Raw genomic sequence first — 15,770 nt, 5'->3', positions numbered from 1 at the left:
CTCCTGTGGCTATTGGTTCTTAATGCTTCTGACCCTTTGGCTTCAGGTCTGATTATCCCGACTTTACCACTGATTGTCCGTCCAGCCTCTCCAGTCTCTTGCTCGGTGGAGGATGATGATACTTTTTTGCTGGTTTGGATAGTGGGATCATGGCCTTGTTTCTGCTTGTGCATGATAGCGGGAGTTAGGAGGGGCTTGGGATTCTCTTGTTTTTACTGTCATTCACTCCTATGTTTTCAAGGATGAACGCAAACAAAAAGAATTTCAGGATGTATATTGTATACATTTCTTTGACATTAAATAATTCTACTGAAAACTATTGAAAAATTCACAGTCCACTTGACCTCTCCCTCCAGCTCAGGCATGGAAGCATTAGTGGAAGAATAAGCAACACACACAAAATGCTGGTGGAACGCAGCAGGCCAGGCAGGAGAAGGACTGTCGACATTTCGGGCTGAGACCCTACGTCAGGACTAACTGAAAGGAAAGATACTAAGAAATTTGAAAGTAGTGGGGGGAGGGGGAAATGCGAAATGATAGGAGAAGACCGGAGGGGGTGGGATGAAGCTAAGAGCTGGAAAGGTGATTGGCAAAAGCGAAACAGAGCTGGAGAAGGGAAAGGATCATGGGACGGGAGGCCTAGGGAGAAAGAAAGGGGGAGGGGAGCACCAGAGGGAGATGGAGAACAGGCAAAGTGATGGGCAGAAAGAGAGGAAACAAAAGGAGGGGGAAAAAAACTAAATATATCAGGGATGGGGTAAGAAGGGGAGCAGGGGCATTAATGGAAGTTAGACAAGTCAATGTTCATGCCATCAGGTTGGAGGTTACCCAGCCGGTATATAAGGTGTTGGTCCTCCAACCTGAGTGTGGCTTCACCTTGACAGTAGAGGAGGCCATGGATAGACATATCAGAATGGGAATTGGATGTGGAATTAAAATGTGTGGCCGCTGGGAGATCCTGCTTTCTCTGGCGGACAGAGCATAGGTGTTCAGCAAAATGGTCTCCCAGTCTGTGTTGTTATGAACCCCGTAACTGGGTCACTTACCAGCATAGATAGAGAGGTCCATTGAAGTCTGATGGTACTATTTTTAACAGTATTTATTGATAAAAATACACAAAATAATATCATTGCAACCATGCAGATGATATACGTCGTCAATACTAAATCTAAACTCGCGGGTATAATAATAATCAATAAGAAATAGCTCGATTGTTGTCTAGGGGATAATGTATTGTCCGATGGAAATATAAAAGTCACTGTTAGTTCGTTCACGCTGCAGCGTTTTGGTTTGAGAGAAAGACGGGTTTGAAACTTGCCCAATCCTTTCATGATGTTAATCCTTCGAGTCGTTGGGAGTTGGTTTCCCCGTTGTTAGCTAAAAGCCGTTTTTCCATGGTAAAGGGCACCGGTTCCGGGGCAAATGGAACCAAACGCACGTGGCCTCCCTCACCGGCTTCCGCTATTACGGGATCGCTAGCGTTTCTTCTGGTGCGTCTGAGGGGCTGTTCCCACAGACACTCTTTTATCCTGACTCACAGGGTCTCAGATGTCAGTCAGGTTGGGGTGATGCAATCCCTCCCTCAACCAGCCCACTTTGCCTGAGGGCTTCCACGTAGCACAGTATTGCAATACACAAGTTCGCCTTCAAGAGACAATGGCCGTTTCCTGTAGCTTTATATCGCCGGGGAACGAGACATTCCGCACGTCTCTCTCTCTCATTTCCTGGGTGTCCTGACCCAAATCAATAGTGATCTTGCGATTCTCACAAAGGAGGGGGATACCCCGCACCTTTTGGCCCCTCAGAGCTGTGGTACATTCATTACAGCATCGGGTCTCACCAATATATAAAAGGCCACACTGGGAGCACCGGAAGCAGTATACCACACCAACCGACTCACAGGTGAAGTGTTGCCTCACCTGGAAGGACTGTATGGGGCCCTGAATGATAGTGAGGGAGGAAGTGTAAGGGCAGGTGTAGCACTTGTTCTGCTTACAAAGATAAATGCCAGGAGGGAGATCGGTGGGAAAGGATGGGGGGGGGAATGAATGGACAAGGGAGTCAGGTAGCGAGTGATCCCTGCGGAAAGCAGGAAGAGTGGGGGAGGGAAAGATGAGCTTGGTAGTGGGATCCCGTTGGAGGTGGTGGAAGTTACTGAGAATTATACGTTGGACTTGGTTGCAGGTGGGGTGGTAGGTGAGGATAAGGGGAACCCTATCCTGAGTGGGATGGTAGACGGATGGGGTGAGGGCAGATGTGTGGGAAATGGGAGAGATGCATTTGAAAGCAGAGTTTGATGGTGGAAGAAGGGAAGCCCCTTTGTTTAAAAAAGGAAGACATCTCCTTCGTCCTGGAATGAAAAGCCTCATCCTGAGAGCAGATGCGGTGGAGGCGGAGGAATTGTGAGAAGGGGATAGCATTTTTGAAAGAGATAGGGTGGGAAGAGGAATAGTCCAGGTGTATATTGGTGAGACCCGACGCAGACTGGGAAACTGTTTCGCTGAACACCTACGCTCTGTCCGCCAGAGAAAGCAGGATCTCCCAGTAGCCACACATTTTAATTCCACGTCCCATTCCCATTCTGATATGTCTATCCATGGCCTCCTCTATTGTCAAGATGAAGCCACACTCAGGTTGGAGGAACAACACCTTATATACCGTTTGGGTAGCCTCCAACCTGATGGCATGAACATTGACTTCTCTAACTTTCGTTAATGCCACTCCTCCCCTTCTTACCCCTTCCCTGATATATTTAGTTTTTTCCCCCTCCTTTTTTTTCCTCTGTGTCTGCCCATCACTCTGCCTGTTCTCCATCTCCCTCTGGTGCTCCCCTCCCCCTTTCTTTCTCCCTAGGCCTCCCATCCCATGATCCTTTCTCTTCTCTAGCTCTGTATCCCTTTCGCCAATCACCTTTCTGGCTCTCAGCTTCACACCCCCCCCCCACCCTCCGGTCTTCTCCTATCATTTCGCATTTCCCCGTCCCCCTCCTACTTTCAAATCTCTTACTATCTTTCCTTTCAGTTGGTCCTGACGAAGGGTCTTGGCCCGAAACGTCGACAGTGCTTCTTATAGTTGCTGCCTGGCCTGCTGTGTTCCACCAGCATTTTGTGTGTGTTACTTGAATTTCCAGCATCTGCAGATTTTCTCGTGTTTGTAGTGGAAGAATAACCTTTGTTTGCAACGAGTGTGCAATGCCTGTCTGTTATCTACAAAGCCACGTGCTGCATCCATTTTAGAGCTTTGCTTCTGTGGGTCTCACACAAGGATGCTGTTGGTCCCTTCGCAGGAACACTTCATGCACTTCCTGAGGGCAACTGCTCATCTTTTATTTTTCACAATGTTTAATTGCTTATTAACAGAAAATTCCATTAAAGGCCAACACCTATTCAGAAAGATAAACTGAGTATTGAAATGTGGTGTGGGAAGAATCATAACTTTCCCAAATGTGAGTTTTGGTTTGTCTTATCTTTGATGGGAACCACTATGATGCTGATGGTGGAGTTGTTAACTCATTGCTACAGTGAGTGACCCAGGTTCAATACTGACCTTCAGTATTGTCTCTCTGAAACTCCATGGGGTTCCTCCGAGGGCTCTGATTTCATCCGAGTTCCCAAAGTCATGTGGGTTGATCAGGTAAGTGGCACTAACATGTATGTGAATTGTAAAATCTGTGGGGAGTTGATGGGAATGTGGATAAAAAAGGTGACAGAGGACAATAACAAGGAAACAGGATTGCTCTATAAACTGGCATAGGCCTAATGGATTGAACTGGTCTTCAGTTTTGTAAGGAAATATGACATATGAAATACTGTAGATGCGATGATGTCTGTTTAAAAATCAGCCAATATTCCCGTTAATAATAGTATTGCATTAGTTTGTGTTGTGAGACGTGTTTAATGCTCTGCAGTGATTGATCTTGGCTCTAATTTCCACAGCACAGTTGGCACTCACACTTCAGGTTTACACGTGATGAAAAGCTATTGCATGGCTCTGCAGTGACTCGATGGTTCCTGGGCAGGAACTCACTGAAATCTGAAATGCCAATCAGTGGCAGGGGAATAGGCAAGGAAAATTACACTTGCATTGCATTTTATTTGACAAATTGAGACTCTGAAAAATCGAGGTCATTTCAGCCACTTTGGAAACTTTATCCCTCATTTTATGGAAAACACATTGGAAAAATGGAAGGATGCTGAAATTTTAGTTTTGAAGCAAGACTAAAGAAACTGAGCAAACACGAGGAAATCTGCAGATGCTGGAAATTCAAACAACAACACACACAAAATGCTGGTGGAACACAGCAGGCCAGGCAGCATCTATAGGAAGAAACACTGTCAACGTTTCGGGCCAAGACCCTTCGTCAGGACTATGGGTCTCGGCTCGAAATGTCGACAGTGCTTCTCCTTATAGATGCTGCCTGGCCTGATGTGTTCCACCGGCATTTTGTTTGTGTTGTCTAAAGAAACTGAGATATTTTTCCAGTGAGATGGTACTTAGTTTTGTTTTAAACAAAGACTAAGATAACTACTTATTAAAGAGCTTGAGAATGCTGTGTTGGAGACAGTGATTAAAGAGGAAACAACAACAGTCTTTAAAATGAAAGTACAATAGATAAATACATATTTTTAAAAATAAATGATTTGGGGACGTCACGTGATGACGTAGGATCGAGACGCTGGAACTCAGCCCTCCCATAAAAAAGTTAATAAATTAATGTTTAAGTGAAGAAAAGTCAATCAATACTTTTTTAAGGTTACTTATAATCTACTCCGGATTGTTTTAAGCTATGCCTCATAAACAGAGGATGAAGAAAACTACTTCCGCGAAGATCGCTCAAGTTGGAACAGAATCAAGGCCTACTTCTACCGAAGAACCGCGGACTCAGGTACAACACACCACCGGTGAAACAGAAAAGGAGACCGCGGCAGCATCGGCCATTTCTAAAGGAAAAGATCAACGAGAACTGCGCAAGCGTAAAGGAACGAGCATGCGCAAACGAGTGTAACCAGAACTACAAAACCCAGCAACGACTGAAACCAACAGTAAAAGTGAGTCTGAGAGAGAGCCGGACTCTCTGGAAAAATCAAAAATAAATGATTTGGGCAAGGTGTGAAGGAACTAGGTATTTAAGTTTCTCAGAGAGCTGATAAAAAGTAGATGAAGAAGTGAGTCAAAAAAGAAAAGATAAAGGCTGAAAATGTGAAAGAAAACCAGAAGATGGTGAAAAGCACAGAGTAGGGTGAACTTGTGGAAAGAAAAGTAGTTTGAGAAACTTTATTAGAGCTACGTTTGTGAGTTGAGTGTCCCCCACTGTCATCCTGAGGCCATGTAACTACTGTGGCCCTAGAAGCAGATCCAAAGCCAGGTATCCTGTGATGAGTGACTCACCTTCTGACTTGATGAATTCTTTCCACCATCAATAAGGCACCTGAGGAGTTCGATGGAATACTCTTTATTTACCTGGATGAATGCAGCTTCAATCACTTTCAAGAAGCTTGACAATCTTGATTTGATTGAAATCCCAATCACCAACCAAATATTCAATCGCTTCTCCACTGGTACACAAGGCCTGTATTTATCTCATGTATCCAACTAATCACCTAGACCAACCTGACAGTATCCCTCAAACCTGCCATCTATTTCGGAGAAAAGGGTAAGGTTTTCTTGATCACACGAACGCCTTCTCCTGAAGATCCACAAACAAGAGGAAAATCTGCAGATGCCGGAAATACAAGCAACACACAAATGCTGGAAGAACTCAGCAGGTCAGGCAGCATCCGTGGAAACGAGCAGTCAATGTTTTGGGCCGAGACCCTTCATCAGGACTGAAGAGGGAGAGGGCAGGGGCCCTATAAAGAAGGTGGGGGGAGTGTGGGAAGGAGACGGCTGGTAGGTGCCAGGTGAAAAACCAGTAAGAGGAGAGATCAAGGGATGGGGGAGGGGAAGCAGGGAGGGGATAAGCAGGAGAGGTGAAGGAGTGTAAGGGAAAGCACTGTGTAGTAGAAGAAGGCAGAATCATGAGAGGTGAAAGGCAGCTGGAGGAGGAGGAGGCAGAGTGAATGTGGGATGGGTGAAGGGAGAGGGAGAGAAGTACCAGAAGTTGGAGAATTCAATGTTCATGCCAAACTCAAATAGACCGCAGCAGAGTAATTCCCTCCCCCTCCCTTCGGCCCAAAATGTTGACTGCTCATTTCCACGGATGCTGCTCCAGCTTGTTGTACGTGTTGTTATAGATGTATTGCTGTGGGCTAAGAGGATCTAGAAGTGGGAGTGAGGAGTCCTCAAACCAACTTGTTTGACCACATGTCTGTCATTATATCTACAAATGCCTATCTGCACCAATAGTCTTCTATGTCCTTAATAAATGTCAGACTTCTCTCCCATAAGCACACTTATGCACTCAGATCATTTATGCAACACTTATCATTACTGTCACTTATGGGTCTCATCTTTCACTTCATACAGGAGCAGCTAGTGATGTGGCATACAATGTGTACAATTAGTTCTGAGGACTAAGATATTATATCACTTGAATTTAATTTCTTTATGTAATGGATTGGTGAAGTGCTGCATACAGCTAACTGCAGTGTGAGCATATGCCACTGTTCAAATAATCAATTAACAGTCAATTTCTGTCGGTCTTTTGATCATTCACCAGCTCACTTTGAAAATATGCAGAGTTAACATGGAGCACAATAGCACATCGCACCTGACATCCTGGAAATTCCTGATGATTTATCCACTTGCAAGAGACAATGAAATTAATTAACTCTTTTAAAACAGAAATCATCATTGCTGTCTATAATCTAAATGGATAGTCAACTGTAAGTTATTGTTACTGTCTCAAGTTTCATTCTGGAATCAGCTGCAAAGAAGCTCCTGATGAAGGGTCTCAGCTTGAAACATCGACTGTTCACTCTTTTCCACAGATGCTGCCTGGCCTGCTGAGTTCCTCCAGTATTTTGTGTGTGTGGCTTGGATTTCCAGCATTTGCAGCTTTTATCTTCTCATTACCAAAGTTACCTTTATTGCTATTGGCAACTTGATCTTTGACCTCCTCTTGAGTTTGTACTTGAGGCTGCAGTGGTTTGTGAGTTTTAAGCATCCTTAGAGCATTGTGATCATTCATATTTAGCCAGTTATTAAGCCAGAGAGTTATGAATCCATGAATTCTTTGCCACAGGCTGTAGAGGCCAAGACTTTATGTACATTTAAGGTGGAGTTTGATAGATTCTTGATTGGCCAGGTCATGAAGCGACATGGGGGGGAGGGTGCGGCAGAAGATTGGGGCTGAGAGGAAAATTAAATCAGCCATGATGAAGTGGTGGAGCAGACTCGATAGGCCAAATGGCCTAATTCTGCTCCTATATCTTATGATCTTATATAAGTTATCTTTAAAGGTCAAAATGCTTTGATCTTACTTAGACCAAGTGAACAGTCCATTTCAAGTTTAGAATTTGAAGAAATATTTGGTCTGTAATTTAATGCAATGCAAACCAGGCACACACAAAATTTGCAATCAAGCCACATCAAGTCGCTCATGCAGATGACAAAAATGTGGAGAAGATTATTTGTAACTCAAGGTTTTAATTGGGGAGGTGGAGAGTTGCTAAGCAATGAATCATCTACTCAAGCCCATCCACACAATTTTAACTGACAAACTTCTGAATTCCTAGGCTAGATTTTACTTCTGGTTTAGCACCACGGACCAATGATTTAGGGAAATTGCAGAAAAAAGTTCCTTTGTTCTTAGCAGGAAAAGCCAGAAAGTGCTATTAGTTAACTGTTCTTGTGAATGGAGGCCTGGAACTGGTGGTGTGCTGGGTCTGTAGTTGTTTGTCATCTATATTAATGGCTTAGATGATAGGGTGGTAAAATGGATCAACAAATTTGCAGTGACTCCAAGGTTGTGGACATAGTGGACAGTGAGGAAGGTCCTCAAAACTTGCAGAATAATCTGGACGGCTTGAAAAAATGTTCTGAAAAATGGCAGAGGGAATTTAATGCAGGCAAGTGTTGGACTTTGGAAGGACAAACCACAGTAGAGCTTACAAGGTGAATGGAAGGGCATTGGAGAGCGGGTTAGAACAAATGGATCTGGAAACACAGATCCATAATCCCTTAAAGAGGCATCACAGGTAGACAGGGGTTTTGACATGTTGGCCATCATAAATCAGAACACTGTGCACGGGATTTGTGATGTGATGCTGAAGTCACGTAAGACTTCAGTGAGGCCAAAGTTACAGTATTATGAGCAGGTCTGGTTGCCTACTGACAGGGAAGATATCAATAAGCTTGGTAGAGTGTGCCGAAAATTTACACAGATGTTGTAACTAAGTTGCAGGGATAGGTTAAATAGGTTAGGACTTTATTCCCTGGAGCAAAGGAGAATGAGGGGAGATTTTATAGAGGTATACAAAATTAGATGGGGTAAATACACACAGTATTTTTCCCCTGAGATTGGCTGAGACCAGAACTAGAGGTCATAAGTTTAGCTGAAAGGTTAAATATTCAAAGGGAATCTGAGGGGGATCTTTTTCACTCCGAAGGTGGCGCCAATGTGGAATGAGATGCTAACCCAAGTAGTGGATATGGGTTCTATTGTAACATCTAAGAAAAGTACATGGATATCAGAAATATGGTGGTTTACGGTCTGGGAGAAGATTGATAGGACTAGGCAGAAAACCAGGCTGGCATGGACTAGAAGGGCCAGAAGGCCTCTTTCTGTATTGTGGTGCTGTATGACTCTATACTTACTACCTGTAATACCATGTGACCTACTGACACCATTGATTGAATGTTTGCTCTAACTAGTTATTAACTACAGATTTCAACCAAAAGATGGATTTAAAAAAAAAGAAAATCAGGACAGCAAGAGATTCTGAACCTGAATCAGGTTTATTATCACAGACATATGTTGTGAAATTTGTTGTTTTGTGGCTGCGGTACCGAGCATACGTAGAAAAACCAGAAATAAAAATATGAAAGAAAATTGTGCAAATAGAAAGCAAGATAGTGAGGTATTGTTCATGGACTGGTAAGAAATCTGATGGCAGAGGAGAAAATGCTTTTCCTAAAAAGCTCTCTGATGGCAATAATAGTGCATCAATTTACTTTAATAACCTATTTAATTTTTATGATAGAAAAGTTGCTTTTCTCTTCGCACTGTGCTGGTAGAAGAAATGTGAGGTTGTGCTCAGTGTGCCCAGAATATCAACCCGTGAGGTCCAAACCCCCACATGAGAACAAAGCATCAATCCAAGGAATTGATGAACTGCTGGAAGTGCCTCAGGAGTTAAAGAGAATCCTGCTTTGGGGTATGGTGGGTGGTTGGGGTTCTGTTTTGTGAGAAGAATTTTAATCTGCTGCTAAAGCAGTGATAAGAGTCTCCAGTTTTTGCTCATTGATAGCTTAGAGTAATAAGAAGCCATTGACGCCACAACCTCTTTATTCATAAAATCAAAAAAAATGCTCACATGCTGAGGAATCATTTCCTGAAAAAAGATCTGTTATTTAAAGCTCTATAAATGCTGAGTTTTAATATCTCTATCCTGTGCTCAAGTTGCCTTTAACGTAGTAGTAGTGCGATCACTCAAGTCGAGGATGATGTTCTCCTAAGGGGTTGTCCTCACATGGCTGCAGAGCCCAATCTGGGGTCACAATGTGGGCAAGAGTAAGTGGTGGCTGTGGTTATTGGCTGTGTCTAAAGTGAATCCAACCACTTTAATGTACATACCTAAAAGATCATGATAAAGCAAAATAACTTAAAGAAATTGTAAAGGTTGGTTTCCAGCCATCATCTTCAGTCCTGTGTCACTTATCACCTCCCAGCCATTCCCATTCTCCTCTCTTCCACTCAGCCTCATACCCCTACCCCCATCACCTGGACTTTCCTATTGCCTGCCAATCCTTGCTCCACCCCTTTCCTCCACCTTTATATTTGCCTTCCATCTTCCAGTTCAGATGAAAGGTCTTAACCCAAAATATTGACTGTCCTTTCCCTCCGTGGATACTGTCTGACCCATGGATGGCCTTCAGTGTTCTTTACATTGCTGTGAAGTAATTAGCTCCAGTACAATTTGCTTAAAGCTGAAACAAGTCTACAGCAGATGCCAATCACCTAGCCCTGCACTTATCTTTGGAACATCTTACTGTATATAACACTATTGTTTATTGACTACAGCTCCAATTTCTGTTTTATAATTCCAAGCAAACTCAACTCCAACCTCCTAGAATTGGGGCTCAACACTGAGCTTTGCAACCAGATCCTTGACTTCCTGACCAACAGACTGCAATCAGTAAGGATAGGCAGCAGCATCTCCACCACGATTATTCTCATCCTGTGAGGCTACATTTTCAGCCCCTGCTCAACACATTTCTACTCACCGCTGCATGGCCAGATTCTGTTCTAACTCCATCTACAGGTTTGTAGTGGGTTTTATCTCAAATATTGCCCACTTTGATGAGTCAGAGCAAATGAAGGAGATAAGGAGCCTAGTGTCATGACAACCTTTCCTTCAATGTCAGCAAAACAATGTCATCATGTTTGAGGAGTGAATAGACTGTCTGGGTTCCAAGCAAATCGATGCCAAGAAAGCTCAGCACTTCTCTTTCCTCAAGAGGCTAAAGAAATCTGTTGTATCCTCTTTAACCAACCAATTTTTATTGATGCATTTTATTGATGCTTCTGGATGCATCACAGCTTGGTATGCTGACTATTTTGCATCAGATCGCAAGATACTGCAGAGAGTTGTGGACGAGCTGGAAACTGGCCTCCCTTCGTGAACTCTGACAATATTTCACACTGTCTTGGTAAAGCAGCCAACACAGTAAAGGACCCAAACATTCTCTCTTCTCCCAGCTTAAATTGAACAGAAGATACAAAAAACTGAAAGCACACACCACCAGTCTCAAGGACACTTCCTATCCCACTGTTATAAGACTATATTTACATTCTGCATAATCCATAGGCTGGCTCTTTATCTCCGTATATCATGGAAGTTATCATTCCCCAGTTACTCTCACCTCCCCCAGTCGCTGCCTCACTTCCACTTTAAGAAGCAATATCTCTCTTCATCGCTGGCATTCCTGCTAATTGCCCATGTGTCATCCTGCAATCCTTGGGCCTTACATATCCCTCTAACAGTTTGCTTTTGCCACCATATGTTCATCTTTGCGGTGCATGTGGTGAATTTCAACCATTTCCTCGAGCTTGCACCAGAATTCTGCATTCCTGCAGGTGACCTTAAGTGAGGGAAGCTCTGACAGAAGCTTTAATTCTCCCGGGGTGGTGGGTGGGTGGGGGGGGGGGGATGAAATGCTTACGGATGTTTATAATCAAAGTCAAGGACTCACTTGGATCATCAGGGTTCTCAAGCTGACATTGCTTGACCTCAATTAATGCCATCCTGACAGATATATCTGGGTCATACCTCTTCCTGAAATATCTTCACATTAATTCCCATGCTACGCAAAATATAAATGATGGATACAAGTTAAACAGTGCACACTTAAAACTGCGGAGTATGTACCCTGCAAGATGCCACTTACGTGCATCTGAACTCCTGATGCCTGTTATATTCCTTTGCATCTAACTGTCACACCAAGGTTCACACACACTCTCAAACACGTTAGTCTAAATATAACCACCCTTCACAACTGGTAGACCCATCTCACCAAATTAACTTATAAAGTTTAGTCCCCCAATGTTTTCATGTGAACAGAGTCACTGGAGGGAATTAGAAAGTAGAAATGAAGCAGTCTGTTTACTTAACAAAATGAGACAGAGCAGGCATCATGTTGAGACCCTTTCAGAGAATGAGGCCTGCTTGACCCAATGCTAATGGCATTTTTTATGCTAAAGGTCAAAGGACAATTCCATATTTACAATGCATCCACAATGCTTCCTTTGAACTACACACAAACTTCACAATTCCTTCTTCACACCCACACTACAGACGCCCAAATGATATCAAATCAGCATTTTCTGGTCTTCCAATTAACTGCAGTTCATGGCTCTTAGGGGCCCATTGCTCAGAGCTACATTTTAAATTTAATCTACTGTCTATAATCAGATCTGAAGATTGGTGGCTGAAGTTAGTTGTTGAAGTTATTTGTTATATGTCCTAACCCCAAATATGACCTAATACCTAGTGTGATAAGGTGGACTTTTGACCTCACAACCTACCTTGTGACCTTACATCTTATTGTCTACTGACACTACACTTTCACTATGTTGTTACGCTTTATTCTGCACTCTATTATTGTTTTACTTAGTACGACCTCAAAGCATTGTTGTAATGAATTGGACAGTATACAAATCAAGTTTATCACCATATCATAGTACACAATCACCATAATAAAAGGATTTACCTATTTTCTGTACTAACTGTGCTGTTTTATTCTCCTTTTATCTAAAATCCATTGATTTCTCAGTTCTTTTCTTAATTCTCTTTATGCATGAACAGTGATATTATGTATCTTGTCTTCTGATACATAAGGAATATGAGGGAATCAAGGAAATGAAAACTAATGCATTCAGTTCTCTTTTCAATTTCACCTTTTAAAACCATTCAATCCAGGTAGTTTGCTTCATTTTTGTTCCATTTTTTTTATCCAGTACCTTTACTGTTATTACTCACCTTATGTTCCCCTTTCTGGTTAATCCCTCGGTTCACACAATTTCCTGGGCTCATTGTGTTCTATATTATGAAACAAATAGAATGGAAGTGTTTCTGAGCAAAAAGCATAAAAACTTGGAGGTGAACTTAAAACAGAAGTGAAAATAATTACCTTCTATTATGATATTTTCTAGAGGTGACAAGGGAAATAATAGAGATAAAACTGCACAATCATTGTCCTTGTTATTCAGTCTACATCATACCATTGATTGCCATGGCAATTTCCTTTTCCCCTTCAATTCAATTATAATGTCCTTAGGTACAATGTAGCAAGAAAAAAATCCTTACTAGATCACTCTTAAAACAGTTGGAACAGTGTTCAGCATCCCCCTTATTTAAGTGCTGTTGTTCAGGACATTGTGACCCCAGTTGTTCTGTGAGCTCAATCTTAAGTTGTTCAAAGAAAAGTATCGAACTCCTCACACCCAGAAAAACAAATCATGCAAACGGAAAAACCGTCAAACCCCAAACCCTAAACTCCTTCCCTAAAACCTAACAAATTGCAATAACTGTCAACAAGAAAGAATGGGTGAAAATACAGAATATGAAAAACATAAAACTGAAAGACTCCACAGACCAATTCATAAATCACAGAACTTCGGTAACATCTTCTGACAGCATTGAGGGTGGGAGAGAGAGAGAGACCATTCGAATGTAGAGGTCTTCGCTCAGGAGCAGCAAGCGATAGGCTGTCACACACAGACACCTTGTCCATCAGAGATCCGTAACAACAGTGAGCAAGAGGCAGGTAGTCAAAATTCCTTGAGTCCTTAATTGTGGAGAAATGGAGTTAATTATGGGCCTCGTCTCTAAGCTTCTTCAACTGCAGGCTGCTCACCTCCTGGAATTTTCTTGGAGACAGCAAAATGCTAGTTTACTCAACCAATCTCCAAACTGTAAACTGCAGGCTTTAACAGATCCAGAAACGCATTCAAGATAAAAAGAAAACATAGAAGAAGTGAAATAAACAGTTTTGTAGATTATCTGGAAGATGTCATCCGAGGAAGCATTGTTCATTGTTTGTAGTCCTGTTGCATACTCCAAAGTTTACCTTTTATGTTGGTATGCACACGAGTGTTATTGCATAGAGCTTACCATACTTCTTCCCTTTAATCCAAAGATGCATGCTATCGTAAAGAAATAAGATCAAAGAGGATAGCAACAATAAGAAGCAGGACCTCAAGGGTAGTAATCTCGGGATTACTGTGCCACATGACATTGAGTATAGGAATAGAGTGAGGTGGAGGATAAATGTGTGGCTGAGGGTTTGGAGCAGAGGGCAGAGATTCAGATTTCTGGATCATTGGGACCTCTTTTGGGGCAGGTGTGACCTGTACAAAAAGGACAGGTTGCTCTTGAATCTGAGGGGGACCGGTATTCTGGGAGGGAGGTTTGTAAAGGCTATTGGGGAAGAGTTTAAACTAGAATAGTTGGGGGGTGGGGACCGAACTGAAGAGCCGGAGGCAGTTGGCTCACAAATAGAGAAAGCTTGGAGGCAGTGTGAAAGGGAGGATAGGCAGGTGACAGCGAAGGTACGTACTCAGACGTTTTGAGATTTGTCTATTTTAATGCAAGGAGTATTATGAATAAAGTGGATGAGCTTAAAGCATGGATCAGCACTTGGAGCTATGATGTTGTGGCCATTACAGAGTCTTGGATGGCTCAGGGTCAGGAATGGTTACTTCAAGTGCCAGGCTTTAGATGATTCTGAAATGACAGGGAGGGAGGCAAAAGAGGTGGGAGCATGGCATTGTTGATAAGAGATAGTGTCATGGCTGCAGAAAAGAAGGAAGTCATGGAGGGATTGTCTACGGAGTCTCTATGGGTCGAAGTTAGGAATAGGAAGGGGTCAATAACTCTACTGGGTGTTTTTATAGACCACCCAATAGTAACAGGGACATTAAGGAGCAGATAGGGAGACAGATTTTGGAAAGGTGTAATAATAACAGGGTTGTTGTGGTGGAGAGTTTTATTTTCCTAAATATTGATTGACATTTCCCCAGAGTGAGGCATTTAGATGGGGTGGAGTTTGTTAGTTGTGTTCAGGAAGATTTCTTGACACAATATGTAGATAAGCCTACAAGAGGAGAGGCTGTGCTTGATCTGGTATTGGGAAATGAACCTGGTCAGGTGTCGGGTCGCTCAGTGGGAGAGGATTTTGGAGATAGTGATCACAATTCTATCTCCTTTACCATAGAACTGGAGAGGGATAGAACAGACAAGTTAGGGAAAAGTTTAATTGGAGTAAGGGGAAATATGAAGCTATCAGGGAGGAACTTGGAAGTATAGATTGGAAACAGATGTTCTCAGGGACATGTATGGAAGAAATGTGGCAAATGTTCAGGGGTTCTGCGTAGGTTCTGAGATAGGGAAAGGATGGTAGGGTACAGGAACTGTAGTGTACAAAGGCTGTTGTAAATCTGGTCAAGACAAAAAGAAGAGCTTACGAAAAGTTCTAAAAACTAGGTAATGATAGAGATCTAGAAGATTATAAGGTTAGCAGGAAGGAGTTTAAGAATGAAATTAGGAGAGCCAGAAGGGGCCATGAGAAGGCCTTGCAGACAGGATTAAGGAAAACCCCAAGGCATTCTACAAGTATGTGAAGAGCAAGAGGATAAGACATGAGAGAATAGGACCAATCAAGTGTGACAGTGGAAAATTGTGTATGGAACCGAAGAAGATTGCATAACTGGAGGATATAGCAGAGGTACTTAATGAATACTTTGCTTCAGTTTTCACTACGGAAAAGGATCTTGGTGGTTGTAGGGATGACTTGCAGCGGACTGAAAAGCTTGAGCATGTAGATATTAAGGAAAGGGATGTGCTGGAGCTTTTGGAAAGCATCAAGTTGGATAAGTCACCGGACCAAATGGGATGTACCCCAGGCTACTGTGGGAGCCGAGGGAGGAGACTGCTGAGACTCTGGCAATAATCTTTGCATCATCAATGAGGATGGGAGAGTTTCCAGAGCATTGGAGGGTTGCGGATGTGGTCCCCTTATTCAAGAAAGGGAGTAGGGATAGTCCAGGAAATTATAGACCAGTGAGACTTACTTCAGTGGTTGGTAAGTTGATGGAGAAGATCCTGAGA

The 15,770-nt window shown here is 42.7% G+C and overlaps 1 long non-coding RNA gene across 1 annotated transcript in view; it reads left to right on the top strand.

The window, feature by feature from the left end:
• Positions 1 to 4,669: 4,669 nt before the first annotated feature.
• LOC132404805 (uncharacterized) overlaps positions 4,670 to 15,770 on the top strand; it is a 96,631-nt gene continuing 85,530 nt past the window's right edge. Inside the window, exon 1 of the long non-coding RNA XR_009515679.1 lies at positions 4,670 to 5,653. This is a non-coding gene — a long non-coding RNA (uncharacterized LOC132404805). The remainder of the gene's footprint in view (positions 5,654 to 15,770) is intronic.

The sequence above is a fragment of the Hypanus sabinus genome, chromosome 14 (genome assembly GCF_030144855.1).
Source record: "Hypanus sabinus isolate sHypSab1 chromosome 14, sHypSab1.hap1, whole genome shotgun sequence".
Lineage (NCBI taxonomy): Eukaryota > Metazoa > Chordata > Chondrichthyes > Myliobatiformes > Dasyatidae > Hypanus > Hypanus sabinus.
This window is presented reverse-complemented; position numbering and strand designations above follow the sequence as displayed.